At 32.1% G+C, this 16234-nt stretch overlaps 1 pseudogene; it reads right to left on the reverse strand.

Moving 5' to 3' along the window:
• Nucleotides 1-999: 999 nt before the first annotated feature.
• On the reverse strand, nt 1000-15170 carry LOC133198569 (uncharacterized; annotated as a pseudogene).
• Nucleotides 15171-16234: the final 1064 nt, after the last annotated feature.

Here is a 16234-nt window from a genome sequence, read left to right on the forward strand (position 1 = left end):
TCACGTAGAGGTAGGTAGACCTATACACGGTGTCTAAGATATAAAGTAGTTAAATCTGACTTATTTCACATCACGTAGAGGTAGGTATACCTATACACAGTGTCCAAGATATAAAGTAGTTAACCAAGTCTTATTGAGATTGTAACAACACAACCTACATCAAATACTCTATCATTTCACATCAGATACAGGTACATGTAGGTAAACACTCATAGAGACATTGTCATATACCTACATCAATTAATATCTCATATCACATCAGGTACAGGTAGGTAAACACTCATAGAGACACTGTAATATACCTACATCAAATACTCTATCATTTCACATCACAGGTAGGTAAACACTCATAGAGACATTGTCATATACCTACATCAATTAATATCTCATTTCACATCACGTACAGGTAGGTAAACACTCATAGAGACATTGTAATATACCTACATCAAATACTCTATCATTTCACATCAGGTACAGGTATAGATAAACACTCATATAGACATTGTAATATACCTACATCAATTAATATCTCATTTCACATCAGGTACAGGTAGGAAAACACTCATAGAGACATTGTCATATACCTACATCTATTAATATCTCATTTCACATCAGGTACAGGTAGGTAAACACTCATAGAGACATTGTCATATACCTACATCAAATACTCTCTCATTTCACATCACAGGTAGGTAAACACTCATAGAGACATTGTCATATACCTACATCAATTATTATCTCATTTCACATCACGTACAGGTAGGTAAACACTCATAGGGACATTGTAATATACTTACATCAAATACTCTATCATTTCACATCACGTACAGGTAGGTGAACACTCATAGAGACATTGTCATATACCTACATCAAATACTCTATCATTTCACATCACGTACAGGTAGGTAAACACTCATAGAGACATTGTCATATACCTACATCAATTAATATCTCATTTCACATCAGGTACAGGTAGGTAAACACTCTCAGAGACATTGTCATATATTTGTACTACTCCCGTACTATCATTGCACATCCGGGACAGGTACTGGTAATTCATCCATGATTAATTCTGCTTGGAATCTATTAACCATTTCCTGGTTTTGAATAACTTTTATCAAAATCTGTAATAATCAAGAAATTTAGGTCAGGTATTACAAAAAAATTTATGTTTAGATTACTGTATAGGGAGAAAATAGCTCGCGGTGTTTATATTCGCTATATTCACGGTGTTTATAAATCCGTGAATTCAAGAAACAGTGAATAAGTTTTGAATATTAAACCTCAATGTTTTATTTGGAAATTTGAGAACAGACTACGATAGGTATATATACGTACAATACATGGTCATTCAGTAATTAGGAGTAGTACTTAATTGTCATTCAATTATTTTAATTATCACGCTTTACTTTAATTCAAGTAAGCGCTAATATCTTGTATTTATTGTTAAAAAGCTCTTTTAATAGATACACGTTTCATCAATCAAAACACATGGGTCATGGGTTTTGATTACCCATGCGTAACGTTACCACGTGTATTTGTTACCTGCATTAGCATTATCCGTATTAGTTTTTATGGAAATTTTGGATTAGAAATATATCATTCGAATAACTATCGAATTTGCTGAAGATATGGAAGGATATTATTACGTCTACCTACATTAATACATTTATTAGCGTCCAGTATTTTTTTTTCGCAGTGATGTGTATTCCTTCGGAAAGATGTGTACACATGCACTCATCGTAAAAGCATATAGGAAAGTCATTTGACGTTTATAGTAAAAAATTTTTAATAACGGCACTTGTTTTGATTAGTCATCAATTAACTACTGAATCTAACTATAAACCTACCCTGTTCGTGAAGTGAATACATAACGCTGATAAATGTCGTTCTTGCTATACTAGCTATGGATTACATGGTTAAAGATAAGGAAGGTAACTTTTATTATACACTGATTCCGCGAATTCAACAAACTGTGATCGTGTCCGATTAGAGAAAAATGTGAAAATTACTACCCGTGAAATTAATCCCCTATACAGTATTTCAAACAATATTTGAACTTGCAGTTCTTATTATACCTCTGGAATGTAAATGTGTAATAATCAGTAATAATCAAGAAGTTTAGGACAGGTATCAAAAAAATGTTATGATTTGATTATTTAATAAAATATTTGAATTTGCAGTTCTTATCATACCTCTGGAATATAAATGTCAAGTGCATAATTTACATTTTTCTCACAGCAGTGTGCAGTTTTCTTTACCTTGCTGGTAAGGAAATCAATCTAGAAAATTGATAAAGAGAAATATCATTCATGAAGTACAATTATATTGTGAAATACACACCAAAAATTCTCATTGTGGTAATGTTTTCAGGATATTCATGAAATATTTCAAATTTAATACCCTAATGCATGAACCATACATCAGGTAATGATTGCCCATAAGAACGATTATATGTAAAAAAAAGTTTTATAAAGGTAGACTCCTCTCTTCATTGGTTATAGGAGAAGAGCATTAAGAATGTATCATTTTCCTACAACTATTTTTATGAAACCGAAGACAGAAAGAATAAAACTTTACCATCTTTTCTGACAAGGCCATGATACTTTTATTTTTTTCTATAAGCCACTGCTTCCTCCCTGAGTTTTTGCTTTTGGCTATCTCCATTCTAAATGATGGCTTTTCCCCACATTCTATTGACCTGATAAGTTTCTACAAAAGACATGAAATAAAAATAAGAAAGAAAAGAATTGAACGTTTGGGGACATTGATGAGAACAATTGTATAAAACATTGTAGAATGCCCATACTCCAGCTTCAAATAAGTTACTGACCTGTATGTCCATTTTCTTTAGGACTTTATTGACATCCTTGTCACTCTGACTGAAATAGATAGATTAATTGATAGATAGATAGATAGACTGACTGCATGCTATCATTACTCTAGGAAAATAATCAATTTATTCACTCTTCGAGGTGTATCTAAATCAAAGAACATGAAAAAAATTTAGGGCACTTTATAATTACTCTTTAAGCTTGTATGGCATTGGAATATGGCATCCACAGTATGCAGGCTCATCATCTATTTCAATGCAATGCCTATGATAATTCTGGCCACAAAAAGTGCAAGATATTTTTCCCCCAAAATCTCCCTGGCATACCCCAAATGCAATGGCTCCACATTTCTCATAAAATCTACGTCCTCTACCAACAAAGAAACCTTCAACCAGTGGCAAATATGACATGCTGGAAGCTCCTTTCAGTGTTATCAAAAGTAATGGGAAATGTTGAGAATAGACTTGTCTTTTCTCACAGGAATATATTTCTGATCCAACATTGGTATGGACAATAATCTTGTGCTGTATGAAAGAAGCAATGTTTTTCAAATGCATCTCCCCTGGAAGATAAGGAAACATAAACATACACACATATATATATATATATATATATTTCTATCTGCATCAGTTCTTCAGACAGTGAATGCAGTAATTCAAAACATTGTTAGTACCAGTAACATTGCCAAATTGCCAGTGACTTTGTGATAAGAAAGAAAGAGAGCAAGATAAATAGATAGATACTTAAGTATTTTATATGTTTTTTCAGTAGAAACTTTGATTAGATTCAAGAAGGTAAAATGAATTTAATTCTTACTTAAATCTGCAGTATCTTTTGTGGATGTTGATTTTATTGCCTTCCATATGAGATTTTTTTGATCCTTGTGAAAAAATAAGAGACAAATCAGAAGAGAAACTTCCCTACATGTAATCAATGTATAAAGAAATAATGGTACATATATGTATTATATTTTAATTTTTAAAAAGAAAGGAAGTAGTGAGGTCTAGAGAAAAGAGTCTACTCATTGAAATCAATTAAACAATACGAAAAAATTATGCAAAGCATATAATTCCTAAATTGGCTCAAAGAAAAGTAGCAGCTAAGGTACATCTATTTTTCTTTAAAAAAAAAATATCATGTATTTTGTTGAAATTACTGCTATAAATACCCACCGGACAATTTCTGATTTCATAGCAAACAACAGCAAGTTTAAGAAACTGTCTTTTGTAGACATTTCCCCAAAGTAAGATACTAATGGAGGCAAATAAACTTTCTGACGGAGAACATCCTGTATCCAAAGGACACATATCACTTTTACGAATTGATGTTGGAAGGAGACTAATATATCTGAAAAGAAGTAACTTTTAAGAGGAACAAAAATGAGGAACTTAATGAATGACTATAGGAATATATTATCACAATGAATTCACTATTTTAAATTGCAATTTCACATACCCATCACCAAAGTCACCCAAACATTTGTATCCATGAAATTTGGTTTGGACATTATTAGGTAAAGCTGGAATTTTGGCACCCACTTCCTCTGCTGCTCTTGTGATGCTATTCCAGCCACAATATTGCATTGCATCCATCAAATCTTCACAGTTTTTCTCAGAGAAATTCTAAATTGTTTGGTAGCAAAGTTAATTACAAAATGTATGTGAATCTATACGACAGACAGTAATGTCAACAAGTTCTATTAATTATTCCTCAGAATAAAATTCATCTGTGAGTTTTAATTTTCATGACTGAGGAAACTTTCTAAATAAAAAAGACAAATAAATGGTTTGTGGAAAGAAATTATATTTGGTTGAAAAAAGTTGTGAAATTTGCAGGTTTAAAGTAGGTTTATATGGTTTAAGTATTAATTATGTTTTGATAAATATTCAATTCCTAAAGTTGTTTAATCCAGAGAAAAATTCTAGTACATCACTTACTGATTTAAACACAACATCCTTGAACTTTGGAGTATATCTTGATCAAAAGTTTTTCTGCAATATAACAATTTATAATATACAGAAGAAATGAACTAAACAAATGAATAAATAACCTATTCATTGCTTGTAGCTCAACTTTATAAATGAATTCAATTTATATAGCAAGAGGCCCTGGGGCCTTTACCCTAATAAAGGAAATAAAAACTGATAGATAAGACATGCTGCCCCAAAGCAAGAGAAATAGGACAATCAGGGATCAACAAAATAGTTAATCTAAACATCCAAACATCAGAAGTGGGATCAGGTGCCATGGAGGAGCGAGCATCCCCTGCCGACCAGTCACACCCGCTGTGTGCTCCTTGTCATGGTCGGGAAATAATGGAAAAATCCGTCGACAATTCAGTGTGTAAATAATGGCATAACAATTAATATGAAAAACATCAGTCAGCATTTGACTCAATGATAAACTGTATTTGCTGACAAGGTCATTGTATCGACAGTAGAACTTACAAAATGATGACTTTAAACGAGACAGCTGATATTCTTGATTCATTAACTTGTTTGTCAGTAATTTACCTCATTTTAATCACAACACTTTATTTCAAAGTTAATGTTATTTTAACCCTGGGTCGTGCACACTATCTGCGACCTTGAAAGACTCTTAATTTTTACAAAAATATCAAGTTCAAACAATAAAAACCAAACTATACTGACTTGGATTTTCATAAGAAATATTTTGATAAACAATAAGTATGTACAGAACCATTCATTTTGACAAAAACGTCATTACAGTCCATGCACTTTATGGACAATCCTCGTATAGATGTATACATGTACATACCCGTTTTCTTCAATATCTGTGCTACTCATTTGGTTTACATTTTTTGCTTGATGAACCTTCATGGTAACACTATCTTCTGACATCTGTATCGGAATAAATATGTAGTTAAAAATAGTAATAAATGAAAAGTGTTGGAACTGTATTTAATAACAATTTCTTTCCAAGACATTCAGTTGGATAGTATTAAATATTCTCTCTGAATTCTATTTTTAACGTTTTAATCATCTAAGCAAGGGGAAACATGACTCAGCTAATGCCAAATGATTGCAGTCTTTATGAGACAAAAGACAAAAATTCACAAACATGAGGCATACCAAATTCATATTTTATAAGTGAAACTCACTGTCTCTCTCACACAGGCAAGACATTGCCTGCAGGTAAAATGGTCATAATCATTGCCTTGAAGAGATTCTCCAACACAATATGGCAACACGTGGAATTTCCTGTCGCACTGTCTACAAGTTATCTGTTAAAAATGTAGAAAAGAAAACACAATTCAAAATGTAAAAAAGGACAATCTTCAAATGTAGGTTTTGGATATTTCATATTTCTTTGCTTAATGTAAAAACTCGAGGACTTAAAAAGGGGGAATACCTTATTTTGCCTTTGTTTCAATTGAAATCCACATGCTGGACATTTGTCTTTGATATATACTGCAAATCAAACAAAAAAAAATACATAGCACTTTTATTTAAGTTGATAATTTTTGAGACTCAATCAGGGTTTACATTATATAAGCTCAGACAGACATTAATGAATACATATATAGACACCTTATAAAGTGTTAACCTTATTTTTTTGCCAAGTCTTATATTGATTAAAGTTAAGGTTAAATTTACCTCTGATGGAAGTATTAAAATAAATTACCCAACAGGGTAAAGTTATATACCTTGATACATCAGCAACTGATTAGCAAGCCTCACTCTGGTATTCCTCAGTTCTTCACCAGTAATGTTTGAAATACTCTCTTTTGTAAAAAATCTTTCACAAAACTAAGGATATGAAATGCAATATCTCTTTCTTTACAAGGCATAATACAATGCAAGGTAATTGTTAGAGAACATCTTATTTTAGCACTATTAGATATGGTCAATACTAATAGTTATAAATTAATACTGTTAATAATTCAAACAAAAATATGGTCTAAAAATATTAAGAGATCTCCACAAAATCATAAAATTAATAGTGTTAATAGATAAATGTTAAATTCTATGATAAAATCACTAGATTTTCTGGTCCCTAAAATACACTGATACAATATAAAAATTTATACTGAAAGTGTGCATTTTGAATAAAATTATTTACCACTGAAAGATATGAATCATAATTAAGTCATTGTTTCCTACCAGAATTATGTATACACCACAATTTTGCCCATCCTGCTGTTTTGTGTGTGGAACAGTTTTAAGAGTCCATTTCTTCCCAGACTTGCCTACCTCTAGTTCAAGGCTTATTCTTCTGTTGAAGAAATGGCTGAAAAAGAAAGACCTTAAACTTTTCACTTGCACCTTGAATTTAGTGCACCTTATAGTATCCTTTAACAAAAGGTCCATTGAGTTATAACTTCGTAATAATTACAAATAAGTCATAAACCTTCCTTTAATTTTAGTCAAGTTAAATGATATTTTCAATTCTTAATAAGACATACCTCCAATTTTCTTGAATGCGTGTCTTCTGTGGAAGGGTCTCACCAAGAGGATTGTAGAAGAATATAGTTCTTGTCATTGGCTCTATTACCTATTTATGGTTGTGTAAAACACATTCAAATATGAATGACAATTGATACATATAAATACATATGATCTTACACCTCACCATCTATTCATATAATCTCATACTGAAATCAAGCTTTACTCTATTTTTAGTAAAGATTAATTACCACAAGGTCCCAATGTCCCATCTGTTGGAGATAAGCCCCAATTATTACTTGATAGTCATGTAACTGAACCTGAAGAAAGGAAAAAATGATCCTTAGAATAAATGCATGCATGCAAGCTCACCAAAAACAGGTTCCAGACCAGAGTATTTCAGGATAATTTTCTATTTTACAAGGACATATCCATGAATCTTTGGTATTCAAAATTTAATGCTATCTTTGGGACAGAACTTTATTTCTACATCTAAACTTTAATTTTTTGCAGGTTTGAAAATACAGAACAGAAAAATAAATAAACTTAATTTTGATTAAAAGAATCCAAGACACGTTTCATTTGCTACCTACACTGTTTATTACTAGGAAAAGGGTTCATAAAGAAAACAAGACAAAATTAATATTAGGAATCATCTGTGTATAAATGTGGAACACTCAAGAAACTGTGCAAAAAGAGATTTGCTACATACATCTCTTAAAGTCATCTTTTGGAGACAATGTCCTTCCACTATAGATGTCATTGTTGTGGTGGCCATTTTAAAGACTTTGTTTCCCTTGTCTGTTTCTGCCTCGGCAATGGCCCCCAAACATGCGTCAATAACCTTAAATAGATAAATAAGTCAATACCTCAATAGACATTGATGTTTTCTAATTATCTTTTCATTATCTTCAATCATTACTTGAATCAGCACTCACTTTGATAACAAGTTCTACTTGTAACGAGAACCATTACATATGTTCCCCAAACGGCTCCCCCACTCCCATATAGTGCCCCATTCCTAGGCTACAAGCTTCATTATATCAGTCTATTAGTTCGTTTTATAGTTCTAGTTTATTTTCCATAGCATTTTATCGGACTATAAATTTTTACTTGGTCAGTCAACCAGTTGTTCCCCTTCAATGAGATGATATCCTCATCAGTTAGGTTAGTACCGCCACATCTTGCCATGACGTAACGTGTTTTTTCAGTCTGATCCCAGATTCTGTGTACTTCTTTTTGAACTGAAGAAATAATGTTTTTTTTATAATAAATAATTTGTAATTTAATGTTTTACCTGCTAGCTCTCTTCAATTTAACAGCATTCAAAATGAAAATATAAGCTGAACATACGTTGTATTTCATCTTTTGCAGTAGCAGTTACACTACGGTCAACGCGGATCCCGTATTTTCCCGCGCCCCCGCGATGGTGTTTTAATCCTTTCCGCGATACACCGTCGCGGTTTTATCATCGCGGTGATCGCGGGGACACGAGATTACCGTGACGGTGTGCTCTACCGTATTTTACTCAATGTGAAGTCGATAATCCTTAATGTCAAAGTAAGGATATTAAATTGTGAATATATAAGATCGTTTTTTTAAAATGTGGCTTAAACATGTTAAAGTCATAGACGGCATATTTTTGATAAGTTCAGGCTTAATAAAATTAAAAAGGTCTTTCTATTTGTTTTATTACCTTATATAAAGATAGGACTTTTCTGTAAATTACACAATTTAAATCAATCGCGTTTTATAGACATTAGAAATTTAAAACAATAACTGATTTATTTTATACCGTCTCCGCATTTAAATATCAGACACAGTTTAAAGTCAATTTAACTATAGAAACGTGGGGTTATTCAAGTTTAAAATCGGCGAAAATTTTAATTTGAACGTAAATAACAAATATCATGTTCATCTACACTCAATCTCGTATTTTTATTTTTTAACTCAGATACGCCATATATAGCTTTAAAATTCTAGAAATAATTTATAATTTTTTTTTTCAGTCTAAAGAGTGATACTTGAACGATACTTGGCATTTATTCTATCAAAATGTTATCATTGTTGTAGTTTCTAATAAGTAACCTGAATTATATTGTGGAGATCTACAACTCAACATAATTTTTTTTTATTGTATTAAATATCGATTCGATTTATATTACGCCCTTTTTTCATCATAACAGTTTTTTCATACAGTATTACTGCAGTGGGTTTTTTTTTTTTCAAATTGAAAATTGCAATGTATATATAACTGAAAAAAAAATGAAAACACATAATTTCACGCCAAAATACCTCTTCCAACATATTCAAATATTATTTACAATAATCCCGAATATTTGTATTAACGATATTGATCACCACCTCATCTGTGACTTATGGGCCTGAATGAAAAAATGGATAACAGCTCTGTTCATCATTCTAAAAGAAGTCAAAAATAGTCATTTTTATAAAGCTAAAAGAATTAAATGGTTGCGTTCTCAGCTGATAATTAAGCAGAGAAGTCATGAACTAAATAAGTTGAAACTGACCAAATACGTGTACATGTATTACACAATTACAGCGTGTGCAGTGGGGCGTAGCTAATCCTTTCGGTCGCCCACAATAAGACTATGGGTTCTCGGAAAATTCACTAGATGATCAAGCCCTTTTACGATAACCGTGTTTTCAAGCCGTAAAAACTGCATGTATTACATGATCATATTTCAGTAGCCGCTCTTGACATCTTGATCACCCATCATACATGTACTGTAGGTTATATCAACTGATCAAACGCAATCCTGAAATCACAAAAATATCGTTATACTCGTATAAAGAATGTTAAAAAAAAACCAATAAAAGTCTTCTTTTTTATAGGTCGGCGATCTTGAAAAACTTGGGACTGATAGAGTAATTATTGAAACCAAAGAGAAAGGTTTCACAAAACAGAAAGTTTAAAATCATTTACGGGAGTGGGTGTTAAATTACACACTGTAATTTTGGGTAGAGAAACATGAGGATTAGTTTGTGTGGGAGGGGGGGGGGGTTAAGAATAAAAATCTAAAATAAACGGCGAGGGACATTTCAGGAAACTTGTCTGTATGTATCTGTTTACACTATACTGTATATATTTTTTTAATCAACACACTTCATGAATGCCCAAAATATACATAGCATATCTTTAGAAAATAATCAATAAATATGAACAATACGTCTCATTAAACTGTTAAAACCAGCCCCAGCCCCCCCCCCCCCCCTTTCTTCTCCTATCGTCGTCGATTTTTGAATATGAGATACTTATTAAATCTATTTTTCTATGTAATATTAATGCATAAAACTTGCTGTTTGTTTAAAGCTTTCAAATTCTGGAGGAATTCTGAATGAAATTTCATTTTTCTAATAGTTCCTGAGAATTTAATGTTGTATTGAATCAATGGAAAATGTTGTATGAAATAATTTGCTACTTATAAAATGGACAAATTATTTAAGAGTTTGCGATGTATTTCAAGTTTTACGACGCAGATTCCTATTCAATATTAATGCAAAATTTTGCATGTCCAGGTATACAATACAGGTAAATCACAACTTTAAGAAATCTAATCTATCTAATCTATTGTAGTGTAGACGTATGTGTATATCTATTACATAACACTTCCTGTCTTCGTCAGTGCCAAGGTTCTGACTGTACAAACTCGAACCTAGCCCGGGGACACATAGAACCTTCTATTCCAATTGTATTTTATCAGTTTAAAGTAAATTAAATTTCAAAATCGAATGTTGCATATTTGCACGTGCTGTAAGATCCTCTGAGCTATTAATAACGTTTTTTGCCTGTAATTGAAGGTAAATAAATTTAAAAAAAAAAAAAACAACGTAAATTCAGGAAGGGGTATCCATGGTATCACATGCATGAAGATAATGTGTGATGCCCAGAGCATGGGAAGTCAGTCAATAGGTTAACCATCACTATTTAGAAAACAATCAACGAATGAAAACTTAAACTAACTTTGAATCAGTTTTAAATTTTTGAATTATCAGTTGATTATGGATCGAAAATTAATTCAATTTTTTAAATCAAAATAGGATAAAGCTTGCTATTTACGAATAAACATGTATCTAAAGTAAATTAAAGTTTGAATGATAATATTTATAAACAGGATATATTTTTTAAATCATATTTTACACCCGAATCATTGTTTGTTTGTAATACCTGGATAAATACCGTACAAAGCGCACTAGATTGGAAGTCATGAAAAAGAGTCTAGTATTATAATACATGTTGTACGTTCATACGTACTTTCTCAAGTTTAGAATTTTCAAGAACACTTGAATTATTAATAAGTAATACAGAAAAAAATATCTATTCGTTTGAGGATTTTATTCTGAGCGCCTTTTTTTCAAATATTGCGACTATTTTAATTATTCAAAATGGTTAAATGATGGAAAAGTTGTTTTCAATTGACAATTAAATCATTGAGTTATCGGATGATCAATAACTGTGATCTACAAAATTAATACATATGTATAATTACGAATAAGTTACGAACAATAAATGAACACACAATATATATATCTAGTTGTCTCCATATCATGCATTCTTTCTTTCCTTTTCTTTTGTTTCTTTTTTTTTTTTAATTTTTGAAAGAGGTGTGAAATAAGTAAAAAGATAAATTAATCAAATATAAAAAGGGAGACCTAAATAACTGCTAAGACTGGTTTTATCCTTTTATTTTTTTTTTTAACTTCTATTCATTCTTGTTCTGTTTTTTTCCGTCGGGGGAGGTAACTCGCGTCCATGAAGAGAATAATTTTTTACCTGAGACGGATAACACAAACCGCGATGGTGTGGATTAGTTGAGGACCCGTACCGCGAGAACACGCGGTTTTACCTGAGTTACCTGTGTTAAACCGCGATCAATTTCACACCGCGAGGACTCGCGGTAAATACGGAAACCGCGTTGACTGTAGTGTAGATCTTGATATCCTTTAGACATTTGGACATCAGTTTCAGATGGGGTACAGACATCTTTTAGGGATATGTTTGTTGTCTTTCCTGTGAATCAACACATTTGTTTAATATTTCTCTAAAACATAAATTTCCTGAGGTGCAATGTTGTAACATAAATACATGTACTATATATGTATGTGTGTGTGCGTAACTGATACATGAATATTAGCATTATGCATTTAAAAATAATTAATATATTTATTAGAAAAAATACCTTTCTGTTTCCTTGATTTTATTTTTATTTTTTTTTTTTTTTGGCCTTAGCAAATTCGAAACTTTTCTTTTCTCTGAAAAATATGAATTACAAGCAATGAATTGTTGGGTATAATAATACCAAATAATACGGCTTTCTGACACTTTCTACTGAATGATAATTGATTATAATTGATTATCATTAAAAATACTAGTAATTGATTTAAAAAAAAGGTAGTTAATATGTAGCAGGTGATACATGTATCAAACAGTATATGCACTAACTAGAACTTATTTAATTTTGGCACTGTCTAAAAGGAAAGTCTTACTATGTGGGACATCATCCATGTTTCTGAGCCTCTTTTGTTTTGGTGGCATTATCACAGGAAGGTCATCATCTCTTGGCTCAATTTCCTTTAATACATCAGCAACTTGTTGCAGTTGTTGAACAATGTTGCTTATATTGAGTCCACAAACATTCATTATGCTGCCCTGAAATTGTTTAACCAGCTCTCTGCACTGAAGCCAGACCTTGGTGTTTGACGGGGCATCTGTTAACTGGCTTTCTCTTTCTTCTGGAACTGTGCAACTGTTTGTTCTTTCACCTGCGGGTACTGGATTTCTGGAGATGTTTCTACTGGACATGATGTTTTTTTTTTTACTCGAAATTTTGAATGGACTCCAAAACGTCAAAGTCCAAATTAAAGTGCGGGGCATCCCGGTACTCAGATGGTAAAAAGTCCCAGTCCCAGCTCGGATATTGCTGAAATACTGCAAGCATGTGCTTGCATGGCAGGTGATATTTCTGCCAGTCATAACAAGTGCAAGATGGACATGGTATTTCCAGATTAATATCATACACATTTCCAGAATCCACACTCTTCACCTGAAAGTTTCCAACTGACCTTTCTCTTATGTTTTCCCCTGGTATCACCAGCACTTGAGGAGGCATTCTTTTCACACAATGTTCTACCAACATTCTTGGTCTATTTTTCAAAAAACTTGGAATGCTGGCGCTGTATGCTTTACAAGAATCTAAGCTTCTTGCATTGTACTGAATATACCTACAAATAATAAATAATGATATTATTGTACATGTAAAAAATTACTAGTATTTCTTAAAGAAATAATTATCTTACTGATAAGAATCTGGTACAAACCGTGTATAACTTTCAGGGAAGACTTGTGAAAAAAGAACATTGACAAGGTTTGATAATGACTTGTCACTTGTGTGAGACAGGTATTCTTGTTTCAGTTTCAGGTGTTGTCGTTCAAGTCCATTTGTTGTTGATACCCTGACATTGAACAAACTTCTCCTAAACAAGCTCACCCATCTCTATAAAACATTAAAAAAAGAGAAGAAAATACATGATATTAATGACAAATTCAATTTCAAAAATGCAATTTGATTATTTTTTCCAAAATGTTATTCATTTAAAAACAATTTTACACTGTGTTACCTCATAATTGGCTAGCCAAATGCGCTCAAACCATTGTTGCAGCTTCAATTTGTTTTTCCATATCTTGCTGCAACGTAAATTGTCCAAGTTCTGCTGAAATTGGTTTTCTCTTGTGGATTTGGCTATTTCTCGGAACCTACATGTACAAGTAAATGTTTTAAAATTAAAAACCCCATGGCAAATTAATTTTTGACTGAGTAGTAGTTAATATATATTCATATATAATGACATCAGTGATTGGATAAATTTTGCGTAAAATTCCATACTTTCATGTCATGCTCATAAATAAAAGTATATGTGTGAATCTGTTAAAATATACCATCAAGACAGAAATCCTTGTATTATCACTGCAATCAGATAAACGCAAGAAAATAATAAAAAACTAGATGAGATCTCGTTGCGAGCAACGAGTAGGTCTTCCGTTAGATTTCTGACAAGATCTTGATTGGGAAATTTTGATTGATAAAAGAAAGTAAAACGACTTTAAATGTAAAAAATATTCATATCTATTTCAAACAACTTCCGGTCTTTTTTATTCACTTCCGGTATGACCGGAAGTAGTCAAAATGACTTTTAACTCTTCACTGAGTGTGGAGGAATCATCCCTCAAAGTTTCAAAGAAAAATGAGCATTATTTCGACTACTTCCGGTTCGGAAGAAATAACTTCCGGTGGAAATAATATGACTCGAAACAGTCTATTTGCCTCTATTAAAAACATTTCAATAAGTTAAAAATAAAAATTTGCATATTTTTAAACAACTTCCGGTGGACAACGGACGTCACGGCAACAAATGCTATACAGGTTTCTCAAATCTACGAGTCACAATCTATCATCCCTGAAAGTTTCAAGACTCAATCTTTAACCGTTTTTGAGAACACTCGCGGACAAAATGCCATTTTAAAAATCGAAAATTGGCCATATCTCGCGACCGGAAGTGACGACGACAAAATAAAAAAAAAACGCATAAAGTTCCGATAATTTGCCATCATTGCTGAAAGTTTCGTGAAAATCTATCCTGGCGTTCTCGAGAAATCGTCTGCACAAAATCGGTAAGAAAAAAAAAATAATAATAGTGGAAAAGAAACAACAGAATCAGTAGAAGGTCTTCCGTTGGAAACGGAAGACCTTAATAATTTTTCAAAGCACATATATAACTTTGAGCCATTTACATCAAAAGTATCTCATCTTTGTACTCTGCACAACCACTGACTTGTGACTTGAGCCACCTGTCCCAGGCTTGTTCTCTATGGAAGTCACATAAATAAACATGGCAATCTGCAAATTAAAAAAATTATGATGAAATAAAATCAAAGACTTCTTCATGAAAATCTGCAGTAACCATATCTAGTCCATTCTGTTCATTTAAAAATCTCCTCAGATGGTTATTATTCTATTAGGACAGTAGTACGATTTTGCTATTTCAAACACGCCCCGAGGGTATGAGGTAGTGGGGATTGAGGGAGAAGTTTATTAATTGTCGATAATGATGTCACATCTGTTTTATGTAGGTCATAAAATAAAATATTGACAATTGAAGGTCATAAAGTATTGACACCTGCTCTACACATTGCAGACCAACTTGCTTGATGTATTAAAGACACCTAAAATTGCATGGGGACTACATTAGGTTGTAAATATATGGACTATTAAACACAGATTTTGAATTATGTAGGTCATAAAATATTGACCAATGAAGATTATAAAGTACTGACAGGCTTGCTTGACACACTGCAGACCATGTAATGACACATTTGCTAATATAATTTTAGGTTGTAAATACATGTATACAGTCTGTATTAAACACACCTAAAATTGCAGGGGGACTACAGTTTTTGAATCATTTGCTCCAATAATTTTAGGTTGTAAATATACAGTTATTGTCAATTTATATATAGAGGACCATGTTCTAAAGTTGCAAGAGGACTACATTAATTATCGTTATATATGTATGTCTCCAAAGATAACAAACCATAAAAAAAACTTCCTCACCTTTGAAAAATTATTTACAGATTTTACATTCTGACTTTCGCTTTTTTTTTCATTCATTTAAAGGAATTAGGTTCAATAAATTCCAGAATTCATCCCCTTGATTTTTTTTTATCATATTTAATTGTTCTACAATTGTTCAAATATTCACTTGCGTACAGTCTTTTATATGGTCGAGATGTCCAAAGTTCAGGAAGAGTCTTATATTGAATGTCAATCAAACATAGATGTGGTGGATGGTTTTATATCTGAAAATGACATTCCAACAATCGGTGAACACAATTCAAAGGGAAACATAAAACTTATCAAATGGATAGGAATTGTTTTGACTCTCTTCCTCACAGCCACAACTTTAGGAGTTACAGTT

Source organism: Saccostrea echinata, unplaced genomic scaffold (genome assembly GCF_033153115.1).
Source record: "Saccostrea echinata isolate AGI-Se365-2 ecotype Australia unplaced genomic scaffold, CSIRO_AGI_Sech_v1 ptg000033l, whole genome shotgun sequence".
NCBI classification, from domain to species: Eukaryota; Metazoa; Mollusca; class Bivalvia; order Ostreida; family Ostreidae; genus Saccostrea; species Saccostrea echinata.